This window comes from Triticum aestivum, chromosome 2D, assembly GCF_018294505.1.
Source record: "Triticum aestivum cultivar Chinese Spring chromosome 2D, IWGSC CS RefSeq v2.1, whole genome shotgun sequence".
Taxonomy (NCBI): domain Eukaryota; kingdom Viridiplantae; phylum Streptophyta; class Magnoliopsida; order Poales; family Poaceae; genus Triticum; species Triticum aestivum.
In genome coordinates this window covers 410,322-432,156 of record NC_057799.1, presented here as the reverse complement: position 1 = coordinate 432,156, position 21,835 = coordinate 410,322, and positions in this window count along the sequence as shown.

Below are 21,835 nucleotides of genomic sequence, written 5' to 3'. Positions count from 1 at the left end.
AGATAAGGTAGATGCTTCTTTTTGTTGGCTTCTGTGTCATCCACCGTTATTGACCACTAATTGTTTCCTTTGCACCTCTGTGTAAACAGGGTTATCTACTTCACCTCGTTGCCATTGTGACCTTTTGTTGCACTGCACAAAACACTTTTGTTTTAAGAGTGTTTTGTGCAGTTCAACCAAAATGTCACACCGACAACGTTGCTTGATTGCTTGATCTTAGTGGAACTGCACAAGAGGAGATCTTACTTCCTATCCGTTAAGGCGAATTTGGTTCAGATCTTCTTCTTGTGAGTTGTTTGAATTCCGCATCATGAGAGGTCAGTACTAGCCTTCTTTCACATGATTCTGCAGTGTGCTTTCATATGTTGTGCTACTTGTACGATAATGTTGCTTGATTTTAGTGAACTGCACAAATGGAGACAAGACTTCCAATCTGTATGTGCACCGTAATATCCCATTGAGGTAAGATAAGGATATTTCACAACTGCTGGCCTGTATTTTGCCACTTTCATCAGAAAATTAAGTTTAGTACTATACTTGTGCTCCCTAATTGACATGCCAAATCTTACATTGAAGGCGAAGCTTGTCTGTTATTGAACCAAGTGATGAAGGGGAAGAACAAGCGGAAGAAAAACAAAAATCAACTCCCGGTGCTGTAATGAAGCACTGGAACTGTGATGACACAAGTAATGATATAGTTTTGCATCTTAATTTATTGCTATGGCTGGAACGAGCAATTGTTTTGCCACTGATTTGATGCCACTCTTAATGTAATATGTAATTATCTCTACTTGTGCAAACAGGGATCTTCTTTGAAGATACCATATATTTTAGTGGAACTGCACAAGAAGATGTTGGAAACATTAAACTAATCGAGGAGTATATAGTAAGCATGGCCACCACCGTAGATAGCAACAGATGGTTCCGGAGAAGTGCTTCATCTGTATGCTCTACACAATAAGCCTCCTGACAAAGGTTGGTACTCGCCCACTGATTTCATCCATATGATTGAGCTTTGTCATCTCTATTGGTGTTGTGCTACTGTTTAGATACTGTCATGAAAAAGTGGTATTGTCCTTGAGAAGTGCTTCATCTGTGCTGTTTTAAATATTTCCTTTCCTTTTTTTCGAGCAAACAGGGATGCTAGCATTTAGTAGTCCTCTTGTCTTTGCACAACAGGATCATCTTCCTCTGAAGAAGAATATGGAGTACGTGAAGTGACTAGTTCCGATTATGCCAGGATGAAGAAGCCCTGTCTATCTTCTCATCAGAAGGAGCAGTTGAAGGATGGTTACATTACTCCCCACAAGACCAAACTAACTTCAGCTCAGAAGGACTGACAAATCTCCATTTTTTTGCTGTGATGCGCGAGTACAATGTTGTTCTAGGATTCTTTCTGGTGAGTTCCATTTTTCTAAAAGTGTGCTCTACATGGACCATGTATGTGCCTGTTGAAACTGTCAATTCATAGTACAGTTTGCTTTATACTAATCACTTTTTTGTATTTGTGCAAACAGGGGTGCTCAGCTTGATTTCAATGGGAACTGCACAAAATGTTCATGAATACATCGAATCATTCATTTCCACCACAAGAAAGGAGGTGCCGATAAGTTCAAGGCGTTGCAACATATAAGGGCGAAATCATACAAGCTACGCGCGAATTTGGTTGATTTTGGTGGAACTGCACAAAAAGAACAGCTGGTTTATTTAGCACGAGGTGCCATGTCAATGTCCGAACTGATGGCAAACCCTGCCCATTCCACAATCGTAGGCATTTGATATTTTGGAATGGGACAACCTTGTCAAATTTTGCTCATTGATTTTAGCAAGACATGCGTTTGATATTTTCGAATGGGACGCCCTTTGCTGTCAGCAGCGTCGATCAATTTTTTCTTTATTCTTTAGTTGTGAAGTAAATATTGCCTCTGACATGTGAGTCGCTGAGATGCATAATCATCGATTGTTTTGAATGTTCTCTATGAATTGCCAGGCCTGTGTGTTTGATTGCAATGTACAGAAACGCTAAAAAGCTGCTCAAACTCTTTGTACTCCTTCTGTTCCTTTTTACTTCGCACATTGTGAAAGTGCATACTTTTTTGTATAAGATTGGTCAAAGTAGAGATACTTTGACTGCAGACAAAACTTGTATGCAGACTAGAAAGGACCGGAGGGAGTACATGTGAAACTGCTGCAAACGAGGTGATCACCCTGGGAATAATGCTAGTACGTATTGTTTTGCATGTTCATCCAATGCCAGTGATACAGGAATTCGAACTAATCGAAATAAATTCATTCATACACGGTCGGATTTCATATAAACATGCCGGATTTCATTACATTTCATACATTCTTCAACTAAAAAGGGGTGCGCTGGAGGTATAATTAATTAACCGAAGCTACCCACCTGTGTCCCGCTGAGCCGAACAGAAGCTTCAGTGACTTAACTGCAGGTGCAGTTGCGTAACTGACATGTGGCCTGTTGGGCCCACGTGTCAGTCAGCCAACTGCACCAGCAGTTAAGTAGAAGCAGCGTTCTTCTCCAGCGCAGCTCTCCGACTCCACGTCGCCGCCAAGAAGCTAACCGGCCGTCAATGGTCAACCCGCCTAGCTTGGCTTCAACCGGAGGGTAGCAGCGGTGGCCTTACTTGGACCCGAGCGGCGGCGACCTACCGTGTTCTACTCTTCCTCGTTTTCTGTGTGGCGCGGCCTCGTTGGCAGCGGGGCGGGGCCTCGGCGGAGCCGGCGATGTCCTCTGTCTCGTTGCCGGCGGGCGGCGCCTCAGCGGAGCGGTGGAAATCCTCCCCCACGTTGCCGGCAGGGTGGGGCCTCGGCTGAGCCGGCGATGTCCTCTGCCTCGTTGTTGGCGGGGCGGGGCCTCGGCGGAGCCGGCGGTGTCCTCTGCCTCGTTGTTGGCGCCGCGGGGCCTCGGCGGAGCAGGGCCTCGTCGACGCCAGCGGAGCGGGGACTCGTCGGAGCCGGCATTGTCCTCTGCCTCGTCCTCGGTCTCGCCAAACAGCGCCTCGCCCGCTTCATCGCCCTCTTTGCTAGCCTCTTTGTAGGCGGCCGCAGCCTCCGCCACCCGCATGCGGTACCGCCAGCGCTCGAGGCGGCCCTTGCGGGCGGAGCGGTACGAGTCGAGCAGCGCCTCCTGCTCCGCCCGCTCCGCGGCGATCTGCTCCTCCGCCTGCAGGTGCTCCTGGAGGAGATGGTGGTTGTAGGCGGCGTCGGCCTGCGCCTCCCGGAACTGCTCCTCACGCATCTGCCTCACCCTGTCCATATATTGGGCACGGGCCTCGCCGATGGTCATGGTGCAATGCACCGGCGAGGATGGCGCGGAGGAGGGGGTTGGCGCCGGATCGTCGACTACCATGTTCTCCATTGGGACGTCGTCGTCCTCCGGCTGCCTGCCGGCCAGCCGGTCGGCAGCAATGGCTGCCATCTCCTTGTGGTCCGTCGTCCGCCCGTCCCGAAGAGCGCTGGAGCGCGAGGAAGCCATGGTGGGCAGTAGTGGTGTGGACAGGAGAAAGGGAACGGATGCGGATGACTGCGGCTATGGCCGGCGCAGCAGTTTATATAGCAATGGTGGGCGGGCGGAGGGACGGACGTGTGGCGCCGGAGTAGCCGCCTCGGCAACCGCGTATCATTAATGTGGGCGGCAGATGGACGGACGGACGGCACTTGTGTCGTTTGAAGGCGGAGCAATCGCCTGCACCGGGAAGCGGGGCGGGCGGCGCTGACTGTTTCGGGCGGAAAGCGCGCGCGGGCGAGGAGATGACTTTACTTGGAGAGGATGACAATGGGGACCCACCAGGTCCATAGCCTCACGTACGCAAGTGCCTCCTTATTATATATATATATAACTATAATTTATTTTGCTTCCTCCTGGTTTCCTGACATCACGGTCCCACACCATTGTCAACCTATGTAGTAGTCAATAAACGAGAGAATTGCACAAGAAGCGGCCGACAGCTGGGACCAAGCAGCTCGAGCAGTATTTGTGTTTTTGAGGTGTGAGCACTGCAGAGTTTTTCGATGTTTAGCCCAGATATTAATTTTTCTCCTCTGAACAACAACGAAAACATCGCTGCAGGTATTAACTGGGCGGGCTGTGGCCCGTCTAGCCCAGGCCAGATATCCAGCCCAGATATTAATTTTTTTCAAGCTGAAAATGGCTAGCCCAGCTATACTTTTTTTAGGAATACCCAGGCAAGGTCAAGTTGTTATTCTCCGCCCCGCTGGGCTGCAAATCTTTCCTAGGAGGGATGCATTAGGCTTAACAAGAAAATGGGCTTTAAGAAATAATAAATGGGATGTAATTATAAAAACTGGGCAGTAACTATAAAAAATGCACCAAACACGTGATTACTTTATAAAATATTATTTTTGGATATTGAAAATTTTAATTTCATTAATTGTTGCGAGCGCAATGTTTCGTTGGATTTTTACGTAATATAAATTTATATTGAAATTGTATTTAATCTGACTAGAAATTTCGGGATAAAAATATTTCGGATCCCATCAAAATGTGGGAAATTTTATTGAATTCTGTTTTGAACGGTTGGTTGAAATGGGCTGTACTTTTAACAAACTGTAAATGGGCTGTAGTAAATTCCATTAGAATTCAAAAATGGGCTACACATTCTTACAAATCTCAAATGGGCTATAAGTTCTCTGCCACACACTTCTGGCCTTACTAAGTTGACGCGTCCCCTAAAAAAACAGAGTTGACGCGTATGCAAGGCTTTGTCAACTTATAGTCAACACACGGTTCTAGCAGCAGTGGCCGTTGGATGTCCATCCAACGGATGCCGTGCTTCTTCTTCAATCTCGGATATTCTAGCTTCACCCGCCCAAAAAATGATTCCTCCCCCTGACATCTGGGGCGCACCGTTTCGGAAGCTGACCTGTGGGCCTACTAAGTTGACGTACCAAGGGCTTTGTCAACTTAGTCAATATAAACGATTCTAGCTGCAGTGACCGTACGATGTCCATCCAACGGCCGTCGTGCTTCTTCAACCTCTGGTCTTCTTGCTCCAGCCGCCCAAAGCAGCGCCGGTCGTGCCGCCTGCTCCTGCCTCCCGTGGCCGGCTGTGCTGCCGCGGAGGCCTCACCGCCCCCTACTACTCCCACCGCTGGCCAGGCCATCCCTCCACTCACCCACACCCCCTGTTATTCTGCGGCGACGGCAGCGCAGCCGAACCAGTGAACCCTCGTACTCCTCTCCGCGTGTGCATCCACTGCCGCGTCTTCCCCGGCTCCGCGTCGTCCCCTTCCTAGGCCTCGCCGTCGTCCACCGCCCTGGTGCTCTCGGCGCGGCGTGGTCAACGTGGTCAAGGAACGACTTCCATCGGACGTGGACTGTACGTGGAGAGGCTGACAGCTGGGTCCACGGCAGCCGCAAGGAAGTGCCTCCTTATTACGCGGAAAATAATTATTCCTCCACCTGACAGCGGGGACCCACCGGACGGGCCACCAGTATTTTGCGAAAAAAATCGTTTCCCCCTGACTGCTGGGACCCACCGGACGGGCCACCGTATTTCGCGAAAAAAACGTTCCCCCCGCTGTCAGCTCGGACCCACCGGAAGTGCCTCCTTATTACGCACAAAAAATGAATACTCCCCCGGCTAGCTGGGACCCACCTTGGTGGGAGGCTGACTTGTGGGCCTACTAAGTTGACGGGGACGAAGGGCTTTGTCAACTTAGTCAATATGAACGATTCTAGCTCCAGTGACCGTACGATGTCCATCCAACGGCCGTAGTGCTTCTTCAACCTCTGGTCTTCTTGCTCCAGCCGCCCAAAGCAGCGCCGGTCGTGCCGCATGCTCCTGCCTCCCGTGGCCGGCTGTGCTGCCGCAGAGGCCTCACCGCCCCCTACTATTCCCACCGCTGGCCAGGCCCTGCGGCGACGGCAGCCTCACACCGCAGCCGAACCAGTGAACCCTCGTACTCCTCTCCGCGCGGGCTTCCACTGCCGCGTCTTCCCCGGCTCCGCGTCGTCCCCTTCCTAGGCCTCGCCGTCGTCCACCGCCGTGGTGCTCTCCGCGCGGCGTGGTCAACGTGGTCAAGGAACGACTTCCATCGGAAGAGTACTGTACGTGGAGAGGCTGACAGCTGGGTCCACGGCCACAGCCCAGTTTTTTTGTGATTTGCCAAGTAAGTCGCTTTGTCAGGCCTGTTGGGCTGCAAATCTTTCAAGACGAGGAGAGCTTTCATTCGGCTGGCCGAGAAAATGGCCCATCAGTAATGAGAAATGGGCTGTACATTTTTAAAACACATCAAACCGGCAATTAGTTTCAAATATCTTTTTTTCATTTCAAGATTTTAAATTACATTAATTTTTATGCGTGGAGAATTTGTTGGATTTTATATTGATATACATTTATTTTTAAAATCAGTTTGAATGTGAGTCGAAATTTCGGGATTAAAAACAGTTCGGACCGCACCGAAATATGCAAAATTTCGTATAATTTTTTAACCGTGGCCACAATATGGGCTGTAATGCTAACAAAAAGAATATGGGCTCCAAAAAAACCTTAAGAATTAGCAAATGGGCTGTAAATTATTAGAAATAATGGCAGATGGGTTGTATGCTGTTTTCCACAGATTTGAGGCTTTCCTAAAAAAAGGTTGACGCACAAGCACTGACTGTTGGATGTCCATCCAACGGCCGTCGTGCTTCTTCAATCTCTGCTCTTCCTGCTCCAGCCGCTCAAACAAGCGCCGGCGGGACTGCCTGCTCCCTCCTCCCCGCGGCCGGCTGTGCTGCCGCGCAGGCCTCACCGCCCCACCGTACTCCCATCGCTGGCCTAGCCATCCCTCTACTCACCCACACCTGCTGTTATTCTCCGGCGACGGCAGACGAACCAGTAAACCCTCGTACAGTCGTACTCCCCTCCGCGTGGGAAACAAGAGTCTTCCCTGCCTCCGTGTCATCCCCTTCCTAGGCCTCGCCGTCGTCCACCGCCGTGGTGCTCTCGGCGCGGCGTGGTCAATGTGGTCAACGACCGACTTCCATCGGAAGAGTACTGTGCGTGGAGACGCTGACAGCTGGGTCCACGGCCGCAGCAAGGAAGTGCCTCCTTATTATGCGCAAAATAATTATTCCTCCACCTGACAGCGGGGACCCACCGGACGGGCCACCGTATTTCGCGAAAAAAACGTTTCCCCCCTAACTGCTGGGAACCACCAGCTACACCTTCGCACGCAAGGAAGTGCGTCCGGGCAAAAAAACAAAACCATTCGCCCCCCTGACTGCTGGGACCCACCAGCTACATCTTCACACGCAAGGAAGTGCCTGACAGTCGGGACCCACCTGGTCGAAGCATACGTAGCGTTGTCATTTTGGTCGCGAACGTGTACGTACATATATACTGGTGGATGTAGAGGCGCGCACGTAGCATGTATACGTACGTACAGCGGCCAGGGTGCAAGAAAGAAAATACGGCCACGTATGTGTACATACGGGCGGGGTCTCGAACGCCTACTCGCGCATACGTACGGCGAGGGCTCGTTGACATGGCTGGGTCGGAACGGAGAAACAGCGTCGTCGTCGTGTTCATGGGGAGGCAACGGAATGCGTCGTGTTCATGGGGAGGCAACGGAATGCGTCGTGTTCATCGGGAGGCAACGGAACGCGTGGGAGCCAACCGGCTGGGTCGAAACGGAATGCGTGGTCGTGTTCATCGGGAGGGCTTGGACGGAACAGGCGATGGAAACGAGGCCTGGCGTACCGCAGAATGGAGGAAACGTCCTTGTGTTCGACCGGCCACGTTCGAAACGGGATCCTGTTCATCGGGAGGGGTCTGGCGTACCGCAAAACGGACGAAACGGACCTCCTATGGTCGAAACGGGGGTCCTGTTGATCGGGAGGGGTGTGGCGTACCGCAAAACGGACGAAATGGACCACCTACGATCGAAACGGGGTCCTGTTCATCGGGAGGGGTGTGGCATACCGCAAAACAGGACTCCACGGGATACTGTTCATCTCCACCGTTGACCTCCTCCAGCCTCCACGGGCTCCTGTTCATCCAGCCTCCACCGCGCGCTACTCCACCGGCTACTGTTCAACCACCCCTCCACGGGCACCCCTCCACCGTCTACTATTTATCCAGCCCTCCAAAGCACGGGGTCCTGTTCAACCACCCCTCCACGGGCACCCCTCGACCGTCTACTGTTCATCCAGCCCTCCACACCACGGGGTCCTGTTCATCAAGAGGCAACGCCACCGCTCACTGTTCATGCAACCCCCCTCCCCCCCCCCCCCCCCCCGCGCAATGCTCACTGTTCATCCAATCGATCGGCTTCAGTTAGCAGCAGTAGCGAAGGAATCGCTCGATCGGGTTCAGTTAACAGCCATCGATCGATCGCTCAGGTTCAGTAACGCGTAGCCTGCAGTGCAATCGCTCGGGTTCAGTTAGAGCCCAACGCCTCGCTCGGGTTCAGTTAGAGCCAACATCTCGCACACACGCGCGTACGTGTACGAGAGAAACGCACATCGCTCGGCCCCCGACCTCCCACCATAACCGGGAACTCCCCGAAATTTTCCTCGCCCTCGCTTCTACCACGGTTTTTCCGTCATGGACGGCCCAAAGAATGTCATGCAGCTGAGTCTCCGGCCCGCCCAGGACGAAAAGCCCATTTTCTGTCATGATTTTTTGTCATATAAGTAGGAGCCCACCACATCTATGATGATACCGGGTTTTGTCACAATTATTGTCATAGAAGTGTCATATGTATGACAGAAAAAAATTCGTTCGGCCCAAAATGTCACGGATGTGTCTTATTTTTGTAGTGTGGGTTTATGATCAAGATTATCTATGAACAATATTTGAATCTTCTCTGAATTCTTTTATGTATGATTGGTTATCTTTGCAAGTCTCTTCGAATTATCAGTTTGGTTTGGCCTACTAGATTGATCTTTCTTGCAATGGGAGAAGTGCTTAGCTTTGGGTTCAATCTTGCGGTGCTCGATCCCAGTGACAGTAAGGGAAACGACACGTATTGTATTGTTGCCATCGAGGATAAAAAGATGGGGTTTATATCATATTGCTTGAGTTTATCCCTCTACATCATGTCATCTTGCTTAAAGCGTTACTCTGTTCTTATGAACTTAATACTCTAGATGCATGCTGGATAGCGGTCGATGTGTGGAGTAATAGTAGTAGATGCAGGCAGGAGTCGGTCTACTTATCGCGGACGTGATGCCTATATACATGATGATGCCTAGATATTCTCATAACTATGCTCAATTCTATCAATTGCTCGACAGTAATTTGTTCACCCACCGTAATATTTATGCTATCTTGAGAGAAGCCACTAGTGAAACCTATGGCCCTGGGGTCTATTTTCCATCATATTAATCTCCCAACAACTAGCAATTTCTATTACATTTATTTTGCTTTCTTTACTTTTAGTCTTTATCATAAAAATACCAAAAATATTATCTTATCATTTCTATCAGATCTCACTTTTGCAAGTGGCCGTGAAGGGATTGACAACCCCTTTATCGCGTTGGTTGCAAGGTTCTTATTTGTTTGTGTAGGTGCGAGGAACTTGAGCGTGGTCTCCTACTGGATTGATACCTTGGTTCTCAAAAACTGAGGGAAATACTTACGCTACTTTGCTGCATCACCCTTTCCTCTTCAAGGGAAAACCAACGTTGTGCTCAAGAGGTAGCAAGAAGGATTTCTGGCGCCGTTGCCGGGGAGTCTACGCACAAGTCAAGACATACCAAGTACCCATCACAAACTCTTATCCCTCACATTACATTATTTGCCATTTGCCTCTTGTTTTCCTCTCCCCCACTTCACCCTTGCCGTTTCATTCGCCCTTTTTCCGTTCGTCTTTTCATTTTCCTTGATGTCTTAGTTGGCTCCTTTGCTCATTTGGTTGGAATAGTTGAGTATTTATTGCTAAACAGAGAACCTAAGATCTATGGATCCTCATCCGCTTGCTAATCTTTTTAAGAGATCCAATTATGTTGAACCAATTGCTAGTGAGTTTTGTGCACTAGTTTATCTTTATGAAGTTTTGCTTGAAATTCATGAATCTGAAAATTGTGATGAAGAAATTTATGAAGAGATTCACAATAGCTCCTTGAATAAAAAGCATGATTGCAATGATTTTACTATAAATTCTCTTGATGTCAATTGTGCCAATAATATGCAAAAGCCTAAGCTTGGGGATGCTAGTTTTGCTATGTCTACTACTTGTTGCAATGATCATGATTGGGGTGATTCTTCTTGTGATCTTGAAAATTTATTTAAGCCCCATGATGAATATGAGATTAATAATAGTGTTTGCAATAATATTGAAAGTGGGTTTGGAAGAGTGTCAACTTTAGATCCCACATATTTGGAGAATGTTCAATCTTATGATATTTTTGATAAAAGTGGGTTTGGAGAGGTCATGACTTTAGTTAATGTTAATCCCACTATTTTGAAGAGTGTCAACTTTGCATGCATGTGGATCGTGTTGAAAATATTTTATGTGATAGCTATTTTGTTGAATTTGCTTATGATCCCACGTGTTATTATTATGAGAGAGGAAAATATGGTTGTAGAAATTCTCATGATAATAAATTACCTCTCGTTATGTTGAGATTGCTATTGTTTCATTCCGCTTCCTTGCATATGCTAGTTTTTGCTTGATATGATAATTTGTTTGCCTATAAGATGCCTATGCATAGGAAGTATGTTAGACTTAGATGTGTTTGTCACGTGTTTCATGATGCTGTCTTTGTGCTTTAATTTCTATCTTTTATGTGAGCATCATCGAAATCTCAATGCCTAGCTAAAAAGGCTTTAAAGAAAAGCGCTTATTGGGAGACAACCCAATATATTTCCTTTCTGTTTTTGAATAAATAATTCATCTAGCCTCTGGTTAGATGTGGTTTTGTGTTTTAATTAGTGTTTGTGCCAAGTAAAACCGTTAGGATAACCTAAGGTGATAGTTATTTGATCTTGCTGTAAAAAACAGAAACTTTGCGCGCACGAGATTAGTTTTCATAAATCACAGAAACGTGCTTTTCAGTTGATTCTTTTTGCAGTAGATCAATAAACAAATTATCTAGGACTTCCTAATTTGGTAGAATTTTTTAGGTTCCAGAAGTTTGCGTTAGATACAGATTACTACAGATTGTTCTGTTTTTGACATATTCTGTTTTTCGTGTGTTGTTTGCTTATTTTGATGAATCTATGGCTAATAAAAGAACTTATGAACCATAGAGAAGTTGGAATGCAGTGGGTTCAACACCAATATAAATAAAGAATGAGTTCAATACAGTACCTTAAAGTGCTGGTTTGTTTTATTTCGCTAACGGAGCTTATGAGATTTTCTGTTGAGTTTTGTGTTGTGAAGTTATCAAGTTTTGGGTAAAGATTTGATGGATTATGGAACAAAGAGTGGCAAGAGCCTAAGCTTGGGGATGCCCAAGGCACCCCAAGATAAAATTCAAGGACAACCAAAAGCCTAAGCTTGGGGATGCCCTGGAAGGCATCCCCTCTTTCGTCTTCGTCTGTCGGTAACTTTACTTGGGGCTATATTTTTATTCACCACATGATATGTGTTTTGCTTGGAGCATTGAGGGAGTCCTGGACTAAGGGGTCCTCGGGCATCAGGCCTATTATCAATGGGCCGGACTGGTGGGCAGAGAAGACACGAAGGCCGAAGACTGTACCCGTGTCCGGATTGGAATCTCCTTGGCGTGGAAGGCAAGCTAGGAGACCAACTATGAAGATTCCTTCTTATGTAACCGACTCTATGTAACCCTAGATCCCTCCGGTGTCTATATAAACCGGAGGCCATAGTCCGGATAACATATACATTAATTACCATAGTCATACATGCTAGGCCTCTAGGGTTTAGCCATTACGATCTCGTGGTAGATCAACTCTTGTAACACTCATATTCATCAAGATCAATCAAGCAGGAAGTAGGGTATTACCTCCATAGAGAGGGCCCGAACCTGGGTAAACATCATGTCCCCCGTCTCCTACAACCATCGACCTTAGACGCACAGTTCAGGACCCCCTACCCGAGATCCGCCGGTTTTGACACCGACATTGGTGCTTTCATTGAGAGTTCCACTGTGCCGTCGACGAAAGGTTCGATGGCCCCTTCAATCGTCCATAGTGACGCTGTCCAGGGAGAAACCTTCCTCCCCGGACAGATCTTCGTGTTTGGCGGCTTCGTACTGCGAGCCAACTCGCTTGGCCATCTGGAGCAGATCGATAGTTACGCCCCTGGCCATCAGGTCAGATTCGAAAGCTTGAACTACATCGCGGACGTCTGTGGAGACTTGATCTTTGACGGATTCAAGACCGCAACGATCGCTCCCCCTCGTTCCGATGAACATGACTCAAATCTGTCATCGGGTCACATCCAGGAGATGGTTCCTGTTGCTGCAGCGGCCTTAGAGCCGGAGCAGATCGTGCCATCCGAGGCCACAGAGTCCGCGGCGTTGGAGCCGCACACAAACTCGACACCCTACAATATTTGCGTCAACGGAACTCCGGACTCGTCTCCGGCTATAAGTTCTGAACCATGTACTCCTGCGGACACCGAGTTCGATCGGTTATCGATTTTTGAATTCAGCGCCGCAGACATCTTCCAGCACTCACCTTTGGGTGATGTGCTAAACTCTTTAAACAATTTGTCCTTGGAGAAGGACACACAGCCGAACTATGTTCGGTTTGAGCTAGAGGCTGATGATGGGGAATTTTGCTTCCCACCCGCCACCCACTTTATAGCCACCGTCGATGACTTAACCGACGTGCTTGATTATGGACGACGATGCCGACAAGGAGCAAGGCCAAGACCCGCCATTCACTGGACGTTGGATGGCCACCTCTTCGTATGATGTGTACATGGTTGACACACCTAAAAAAGCTAGCGACGATGACAAAGAAGACCCAGTCACAAATAAACCTTCTGGGACACAGTCCAAGCGTCGGCGCCCTAAATGCCGTTCTAAGCCTCGTCGCTCAAAAGATGGCAACACCGGCACCGGAGAAAATAGTACTCCCGGCGACGCCGAAAACAATGAAGACCCTGTTGGAGCTGCATCTGAACAGGAGGAACAAGACAACGGGCAAGATAACCCTGATAAACAGGCCATGCCCATGACCCGAATGACGATAGTTATCGTCCAGTCTCCGAAGATGAGGAGAGCCTCGACAGCGAGGATTTCATCATGCCTGAGGCACCCCTCGAGCAGGAGCGCTTCAAGCGCTAGCTAATAGCTACTGCAAGAAGCCTAAAGAAAAAGAAGCAGCAGCTTAAAGACGATCAAGACCTACTCATTGGCAGATGGACCGATGTCCTGGCAGCCGAAGAACACGGCCCCAAGCGCCCGGCCAAGAGTTACCCAAAGCGCAGACTGCTACCTCAGTTCGACGAGGAGGCACCAGATCCCATACCCCCATCGCGTAATGCGGAACGACCACCATGTGGTCGGGATAGTGCGACGGACCGACCACCTCGCGGTCGGGACAAAACGGCAACTCAGGCCGAACAACAGCCCGCCCCACCGCCTCGCAAAAACAGGGACGGAACAGCTCGGGATCATACATACGACCTTCGGCAGGACCTGGACAGTAGAGAAGGAAATACCAGATCAATCTACGGATCACGAGGACGCTTCCCGACTCGGGATGACGGCTACCTATTCGGACGTGACAAACCTAGTCACGCCCGGGCAATAACTGCAGACAGACTTCATCGGAGGTGCGCCGTGATGCGACCCGATATAGAGGCTCCGCACACCCCCTCTGCTTCATGGATGAAGTACTGGATCATGAATTCCCCGAGGGGTTCAAGCCCGTCAATATTGAATCATACGACGGAACAACCGATCCCGCAGTGTGGATCGCAGATTTTATTCTCCACATCCATATGGCCCGAGGAGACGACCTCCACGCCATCAAATACCTCCCACTAAAATTAAAAGGGCCAGCTAGACACTAGCTAAATAGCCTGCCTGAAAATTCTATCGGCAGCTGGGAGGACTTGGAAGACGCTTTTCTTGACAACTTCCAAGGCACTTATGTCCGGCCACCAGACGCCGATGACTTAAGTCATATAGTTCAACAACCTAGAGAATCAGCCAGAAAATTCTGGACTAGGTTCCTAACCAAAAAGAACCAGATCGTTGACTGTCCGGATGCTGAAGCCCTAGCGGCCTTCAAACACAGCATCCGCGATGAATGGCTCGCCCGCCACCTCGGCCAAGAAAAGCCAAAATCCATGGCAGCCCTCACGGCACTCATGACCCGCTTTTGCGTTGGTGAGGATAGTTGGCTGGCTCATAGCACAAACACAGCCAACGAGGCAGGCCCCTCTGAGGCCAAAAACAGCACCGGCAAGCTCCTGCGCAATAAACACAAACGTCGAATTAATGGCGATAACACCGATGACACGGCAGTTCACGCCGGATTCAGTGGCTCCAAGTCCGGCCAGCGGAAGAAGCCTTATAAAAGGAACAGCGAGGGACTATCCAGCTTGGACCGCATACTCGATCGTCCGTGCCAGATACGTGGCTCCCCAGACAAACAAGCCAATCATACCAACAGAGACTGCCGGGTTTTCAAGCAAGCCAGCAAGTCAAATACCAAGAGCAAGGAAACGGGATCACAAAGCGAGGAGGACGATGACGAGCCTCGGCAGCCGAACACTGGGCGGCAGAAGAAATTTCCCCTCAAGTCAAAACGGTGAACATGATATACGCTACACACATCCCCAAGAGGGAGCGTAAGCGAGCACTCAGGGACGTCTACACGGTAGAGCCAGTCGCCCCAAAATTCAATCCATGGTCGTCATTCCCGATCACCGTCGATCGTCAAGATCACCCAACTAGTATCCGCCATGGCGGTTCGGCCGCACTGGTCCTCGACCCAATCATCGACGGATTCCACCTAACATGAGTCCTAATGGACGGTGATAGCAGCCTCAACCTGCTCTATCAGGATACAGTTCGGAAGATGGGCATTAATCCCTCACGAATCAAACCCACAAAGACTACCTTTAAAGGAGTCATACCAGGCGTAGAGGCTCGTTGTACGGGCTTAATCACGCTGGAGGTGGTCTTTGGTTCTTCGGACAACTTCCGAAGCGAAGAGTTAATCTTCGATATCGTCCCCTTCCGTAGCGGCTACCACGCACTACTTGGATGAACTGCGTTTGCTAGATTCAACGCAGTGCCGCACTATGCTTATCTCAAGCTCAAGATGCCCGGTCCATGCGGCGTCATAACAGTAAATGGAAACATGGAACGCTCCCTCCGTATAGAGGAGCAGACCGCCGCCCTAGCAGCAGAAGTACAGAGCGGCCTTCTCAAGCAGCACTATAATCCGGCCGCCGAGCCCCTGGACATCATTAAGAGGGTCCGGACTACACTGCAACAAGACAGCTCGGCTTGTCAAGGGCTCAATTAGCAATTCTGCCTCCGTCCCAGCCCCGACTAGGGACAGGCATTCGTACCACGCGAACATAGATACGCACTCAAAACCCCATGGATACTGACGGAGGCATACTAAGCTCGCGATCCACAGTGCGGCTTGATCGACCCTGGGACTCGCACACCTTTACTTTCCCTTTTTATTTCGGGCTTTTCTCTTTTCAAGGTCTATTCGGAGCACACCAAGGAGGCAAGGAGCTCTGGCGTACAAGGAAATCCACAGGTGATCTCTGCTAACGATTGCCATACTTGTTTTACATACCCAGCCTGCCCTTGGTCATGGCATGTTAAATAGCCTTACTCGTTGATCGCATTACTTGTACAAATACGCCTCGGCGTGTTAATCACATCACAAATAAAGGGTAGCGTCAGCTTATTACTTAATTTTCCTCCTTTTTCCTTCGTATTCATTACGCATGGCACACGTACACTCTGGTGCGTATCATTACGCCAGGGGCTTCATCACGCCCCACATTACGGCAATAAAAATCCGAACACTTTTACAGTATAGTTCGGCACCCCGAACTTATAGCATTATATGCATCGGCTCCGAATCATGTCTTTGGTCAATAGTTGGGTTGCCCGGATCCTATGCTTACTACCTTACGTTCCGCTATATCGGCTAGGATAGTAAAAGGAGAACTACTGCGATTGTGTCCCGATTCTTCCGGACGAGCACCTCAGTAGAGAAAGCCGAAAACTGATTGTCATGATGCTGCGAGAGCTGGTCAGCTATTCGAGAGGTCCCAAATCGTTAGAGATTTTTTCCGCTTCATGCGAAGAATCGGTTTCCCCGATTAGGCGTGTGTCACGCCCCTAGTTCGGTCTTCCGAATACCAGGGGCTTCGCCGAATTTCTTATTGTCAAACTCCTATGGCTAAGTGAGGGCGGTAAAGGTCGCATAGTCTGATTGCCTTGTTCATTGCGCTAAACACCTCCTTTAAGGACCAGAATATGGCATAAAGAGTGTTTAGATTTATCCAAACACCCCCGTACTACCTACGTGGGGGAAGAAGCCGATGACTGGTCAACCCTCAGATTTCATAAACGGTCGCACAGGAGGTAAAAATTAAATCGCAAGCATTATATTACACAACATCATTGTTCCATATTACAGGACAGGATAATATGAATGTTTTCATGGAAATATAACATCCTTTGAACATTGCTCCGCCACAAGGCGGGACCCCTCCAGGACACTATCAAAATATAGCTCGGGTCGACGATGCTCCTTGCCCTCAGGCGGCCCCTCTGTCACCAGCTTCTTGGCATCTAGCTTCACCCAATGCGTCTTTGACGCGGGCAAAGGCCATCCGTGCACCTTCAATGCAGACCAACCGCTTCACGGCTTCGAGCCGTGGGCAGGCACTCACGAGCCGCTTTACAGGACCGAAGTAGCTGCTGGGTATGGGCTCGGCAGGCCATAGCCGGACTATCAGGTCCTTCATGGCTAGCTCGGCCGACCTGTGCAGCTCGACCAGCTGTTTCAGCTGGTCGCTAAAGGGCACCGGATGTTCTGGTCCAAAATATTGAGACCACAATAGCTTCTCCGTAGACATCCCCTCTTCGGCCTGATAAAACTCGGCAGCATCCGATATGCTGCGCGGCAGATTCATAAACGCCCCTGGAAAACCCAAATTCGGATCAATACAAGGAATGTTTCCTTCGCCTACCGGCTCTGCATAGCGAAAGACTTACCCGCCGTAATCTTCTTGGCAGCCTGATTTTCATGGAGAGCGCTCTGGGCTTCGACTTGGGCATCTTGTGCGCTCTGACGGGCCTTCGCAAGTTCGGACTCTTGCGTCTTAAAATCGCGCTCCAAGGACTCAAGCTTCTCGACGGCGTCCTGGAGCTCTTGCTGGGCCTTGCTAACCGGGGCCACGTGCTTCTCGCGCGCGGCGTGTTCCTTGGCCACTTTTTCCTCGGCCTTAGCTAACGCCTTCTTGAGGGCCGCCACCTCGGTCGTGGCCCCTAATAAAGTTCATGACACTTTAGTCAGCTTGAAAATTTTATTCTTCAATATAAACGCAGGTTACTGCATACCTTGGCTATCCTCCAGCTGCTTCTTCACGAGGCGAGCTCTTCCTCGGCCCGCTCCAGTTTCTGCTTCAGTCCGGAGACCTCTGCGGTTTGAGCGGTGGCAGCCCGCAACGAGGCCTATTCATTCACATAGACACCTTCCTGTTAGACTCGTGCGATGATTATTCTTGATCCTCTGTCCGGCTTTTTCTTATGGAGCACCGAACAGAGCATCAGGGGCTACTGTCTACGCTATGATATTTCTCTTACAATTATATTACTCACCTCAAAGCCTATTAGAAGGCTAGTCCAGGCCTCGGTCAATCCGTTTTTGGCGGACTGAACCCTTTCAATCACCATACCCATATGGGCACGGTGCTCATCCACAATGGAGGCGCCTTGCAATGCTTCCAGTAGACGATCCGGTGCCTCTGGTTGGACAGAGGTCTCCGGTAGCTCACCCCCTCCTTTTGGGAAGGTCCGTTTGCCAGACTCCGGAGCCGTACAGGTCTCCGGAATAGAATTCGGCTGAGGGTCGAGTAGAACTCGCCCGCACAGTCCGTCTCCGTAGGGGCTTTTTCCCCCATATATCCGACGACCCGGGAGTCATCCTGGGGCGACGCCCTGACGATCTCTGGAGCCTTCCCCCGGCCCGAGAAGGCCCTTTGGGACGCCTCCTCGTCATCGCCTTTGGCCGAAGGGGAGTAGGCTGGCGGCGGTGACATACTGACCCTCTCCTTTGGGTCCAGCAAACCTTCTGATGAAGATCGCGAAGAACTGTCCTGAGCCGGACTAAAATAACATGATTCAAACATATCAATATTGCAAGGCGGAAAGGATGGATGTTCGGGCGTGAATAAAGGGATTTGATACTTACGATGCGGCCCGAGGCTTGGCCCGGGAAGGCCGCTCCGGACTGCTATCGACATCCCACGCGGAGTTATCCGCGGGGTAGCCCTTCCCCCTTTTGGGTGCCTCCGCCTCCAGATGCGTGGAGGCCGTTCTCTTCTTCCTCCCCACCTCGGGTGGGGAGTCGTCTTCCTCTTCCTCGTCATCGTCCTTGGCGGACAAAGAGCGAGTTTCGTCTTCGGACATCACGCCTGAAGCGCCTTTTTGGTGAGGGCCCCTCTGGGCTCCTTTGGCCGCTTTCTTGGCCGTTTTCTCTGGCACCTCATAAGGTGCAGGAAATAGCATTTTCGTCAGTAATGGAAATTCGGGGTCTTCGGGCAGCGGAGCTGGACATTTAATCCCCTCTGCTACCTCGATCCAGGCCTGAAAACATGGGTAGGAAGGCTTAGGCTTCTTTCCTCAAAATATGCTAGTAAAGGGTATGCCTTGAAAACATGTAACAGCTTACCAAATTAGCCTGATGTTTCAAGTCGAGCCCGCGATCCTCGGTCATGGGCGGTGGTGTCTTGCCGGCCTTGAAAAGCACTTTCCAGATGTCTTCGTGCGTCGTGGCGAAGAGCTCTAGTAGCGTCTGGTGCTTGGCCGGATCATACTCCCACAGATAGCAAGTCCGGCATTGGCACGGAAGAACCCGACGAATGAGCATGACCTGGATCACGTTGACGAGCTTGATTTTCCTGTCTATCATGTTCTGGACGCACGTCTGGAGCCCAGTCAACTCGTCCGGGGGACCCCAGGTTAGGCCCTTCTCTTGCCAGGAGGTGAGCCGCATCGGGGTTCCAGATCGGAATTCGGGGGCCGCCGCCCAGTTAGCGTCGCGCGGCTCGGTGATGTAGAACCACCCCGATTGCCACCCCTTCACCGTCTCCGCAAAGGAGCCTTCGGGCCAGATAACATTGGGCATCTTGCCCACCATGGCGCCTCCGCACTCTGCTTGCTGACCGCTCACCACCTTCGGCTTCACGTTGAAGGTCTTCAGCCATAAGCCGAAATGAGGTGGGATGCGGAGAAAGGCCTCGCACACGACAATGAATTCCGTGATGTTGAGAATAAAGTTAGGGGCTAGGTCATGGAAGTCTAGCCCATACTAAAACATCAATCCGCGGAAAAACGGGTGGAGAGGGAATCCCAGCCCGCGGACAAAGTGTGTGAGAAACACAACCCTCTCATGGGGCTCGGGAGTAGGGACGATTTGCCCCTTTGCCAGGAGTCGGTGAGTAATCTCCTTGGCTAAATAGCCGGCCTCCCGGAGCTCCGTGATGTCCTTCTTCTTAACGGAGGAGGCCATCCACTTGCCTCCAGCTCCGGATCCGGACATGTGTGGAGTGCTTTCTCGAACAAGGAAAAGCTAAAGCTTGGGCGCTGGAGCTCAAGGACGGAAGGACTGAAGGAGAGAAGGGGTGTGGGTGAAGGAGGGGAATCCTTATCCCCTTATAAAGGCCGCGAATGTCAAGCGCCTCCCCACTCGCCCTAAAAACTCGCCTATTCCCAAAGGTTGTATAAGCGACACGGTTGGGTTACCCATGCCCGCATTGATGAGAATCCCGCGATAAGGGGACACGATCTCTGATTTGACAAGACGTGCCAATGGCAACCGCATCTCGAGACGTGGGGCGTCGAACACGAAAACGGTCCGAAATTATGGCCGGGCTGACGTAATGTCATGTTGTAAAGAGCTGTCAGCGGATTGGACTCGTGCGAGTATTATATTCTCTTTGCGGCTGTATGTGGTATGTGTTACAGGTCCGGATACTATCGTCGCATTCGAAGACTATCGTGGAGTTCGGAAAAAAGGGGAACCCGCCTTGCAATGCCGAAGACAATCTGCACGCCGGACTCCTCGTCATTGAAGCCAGGTTCAGGGGGTACTGAGGGAGTCCTAGACTAAGGGGTCCTCGGGCGTCCGTACTATTATCAATGGGCCGGACCGGTGGGCTGAGAAGACACGAAGGCCGAAGACTGTACCCGTGCCCGGATTGGACTCTCCTTGGCGTGGAAGGCAAGCTAGGTGACCAACTATGAAGATTCCTTCTTATGTAACCGACTCTATGTAACCCTAGATCCCTCCGGTGTCTATATAAACCGGAGGGCGTAGTCCGGATAACATATACATTCATTACCATAGTCATACAGGCTAGGCCTCTAGGGTTTAGCCATTACGATCTCGTGGTAGATCAACTCTTGTAACACTCATATTCATCAAGATCAATCAAGCAGGAAGTAGGGTATTACCTCCATAGAGAGGGCCCGAACCTGGGTAAACATCGTGTCCCCCGTCTCCTGCAACCATCGACCTTAGACGCACAGTTCAGGACCCCCTACCCGAGATCCGCCGGTTTTGACACCGACAAGCGTCTTGTATGATTTGAGTCTTTGCTTTTTAGTTTACCACGGTCATCCTTGCTGTACACACCTTTTGAGAGAGACACACGTGACTGGGAATTTATTAGAATACTCTATGTGCTTCACTTATATCTTTTGAGCTATATAATTTTTGCTCTAGTGCTTCACTTATATCTTTTAGAGCACGGTGGTGGTTTTATTTTATAGAAATTATTGATCTCTCATGCTTCACTTATATTATTTTGAGAGTCTTCTAGAACAACATGGAATTTGCTATGGTTATAAAAATTGGTTCTAGTATGATGGGTATAATAAAAACTATCATAGAAAGTGCATTAAACATTATGATCAATTTGATGCTCGATAATTGTTTTGAGATATAAAGGTGGAATGTTAGAGTCATGCTAGTTGGGTAATTATGAAATTGAGAAATACTTGTGTTGAAGTTGGCAAGTCCCGTAGCATGCACGTATGGTAGAAGTTGTGTAACAAATTTGTTGCATGGGGTGCTCTTTTGATTGCCTTCCTTATGTGTGGAGGTCGGGATCGCGCGATGGTTAACTCCTACCAACCCTTCCCCTAGGAGCATGCGTAGTAGTACTTTGCTTCGAGGGCTAAGTAAACTTTTGCAATAAGTATATGAGTTCTTTATGACTAATGTGAGTCCATGGATTATACGCACTCTCATCCTTCCACAAATTTTCTAGCCTCTACGGTACCGTGCATTGCCCTTTCTCACCTTGAGAGTTGGTGCAAACTTCGCCGGTGCATCCAAATCCCGTGATATGATACGCTCTACCACACATAAACCTCCTTATATCTTCCTCAAAACAACCACCATACCTACCTATCATGGCATTTCCATAGCCATTTCGAGATATATTTCCATGCAACTTTCCAACGTTTCGTTTATTATGACACACTTCATCATTGTCATATCGCTTTGCATGATCATGTAGTTGACATTGTATTTGTGGCAAAGCCACCATTCATAATTTTTTCATACATGTCACTCTTGATTCATTGCATATCCCGGTACACCGCCGGAGGCATTCACATAGAGTCATATTTTGTTCTAAGTATTGAGTTGTAATTCTTGAGTTGTAAGTA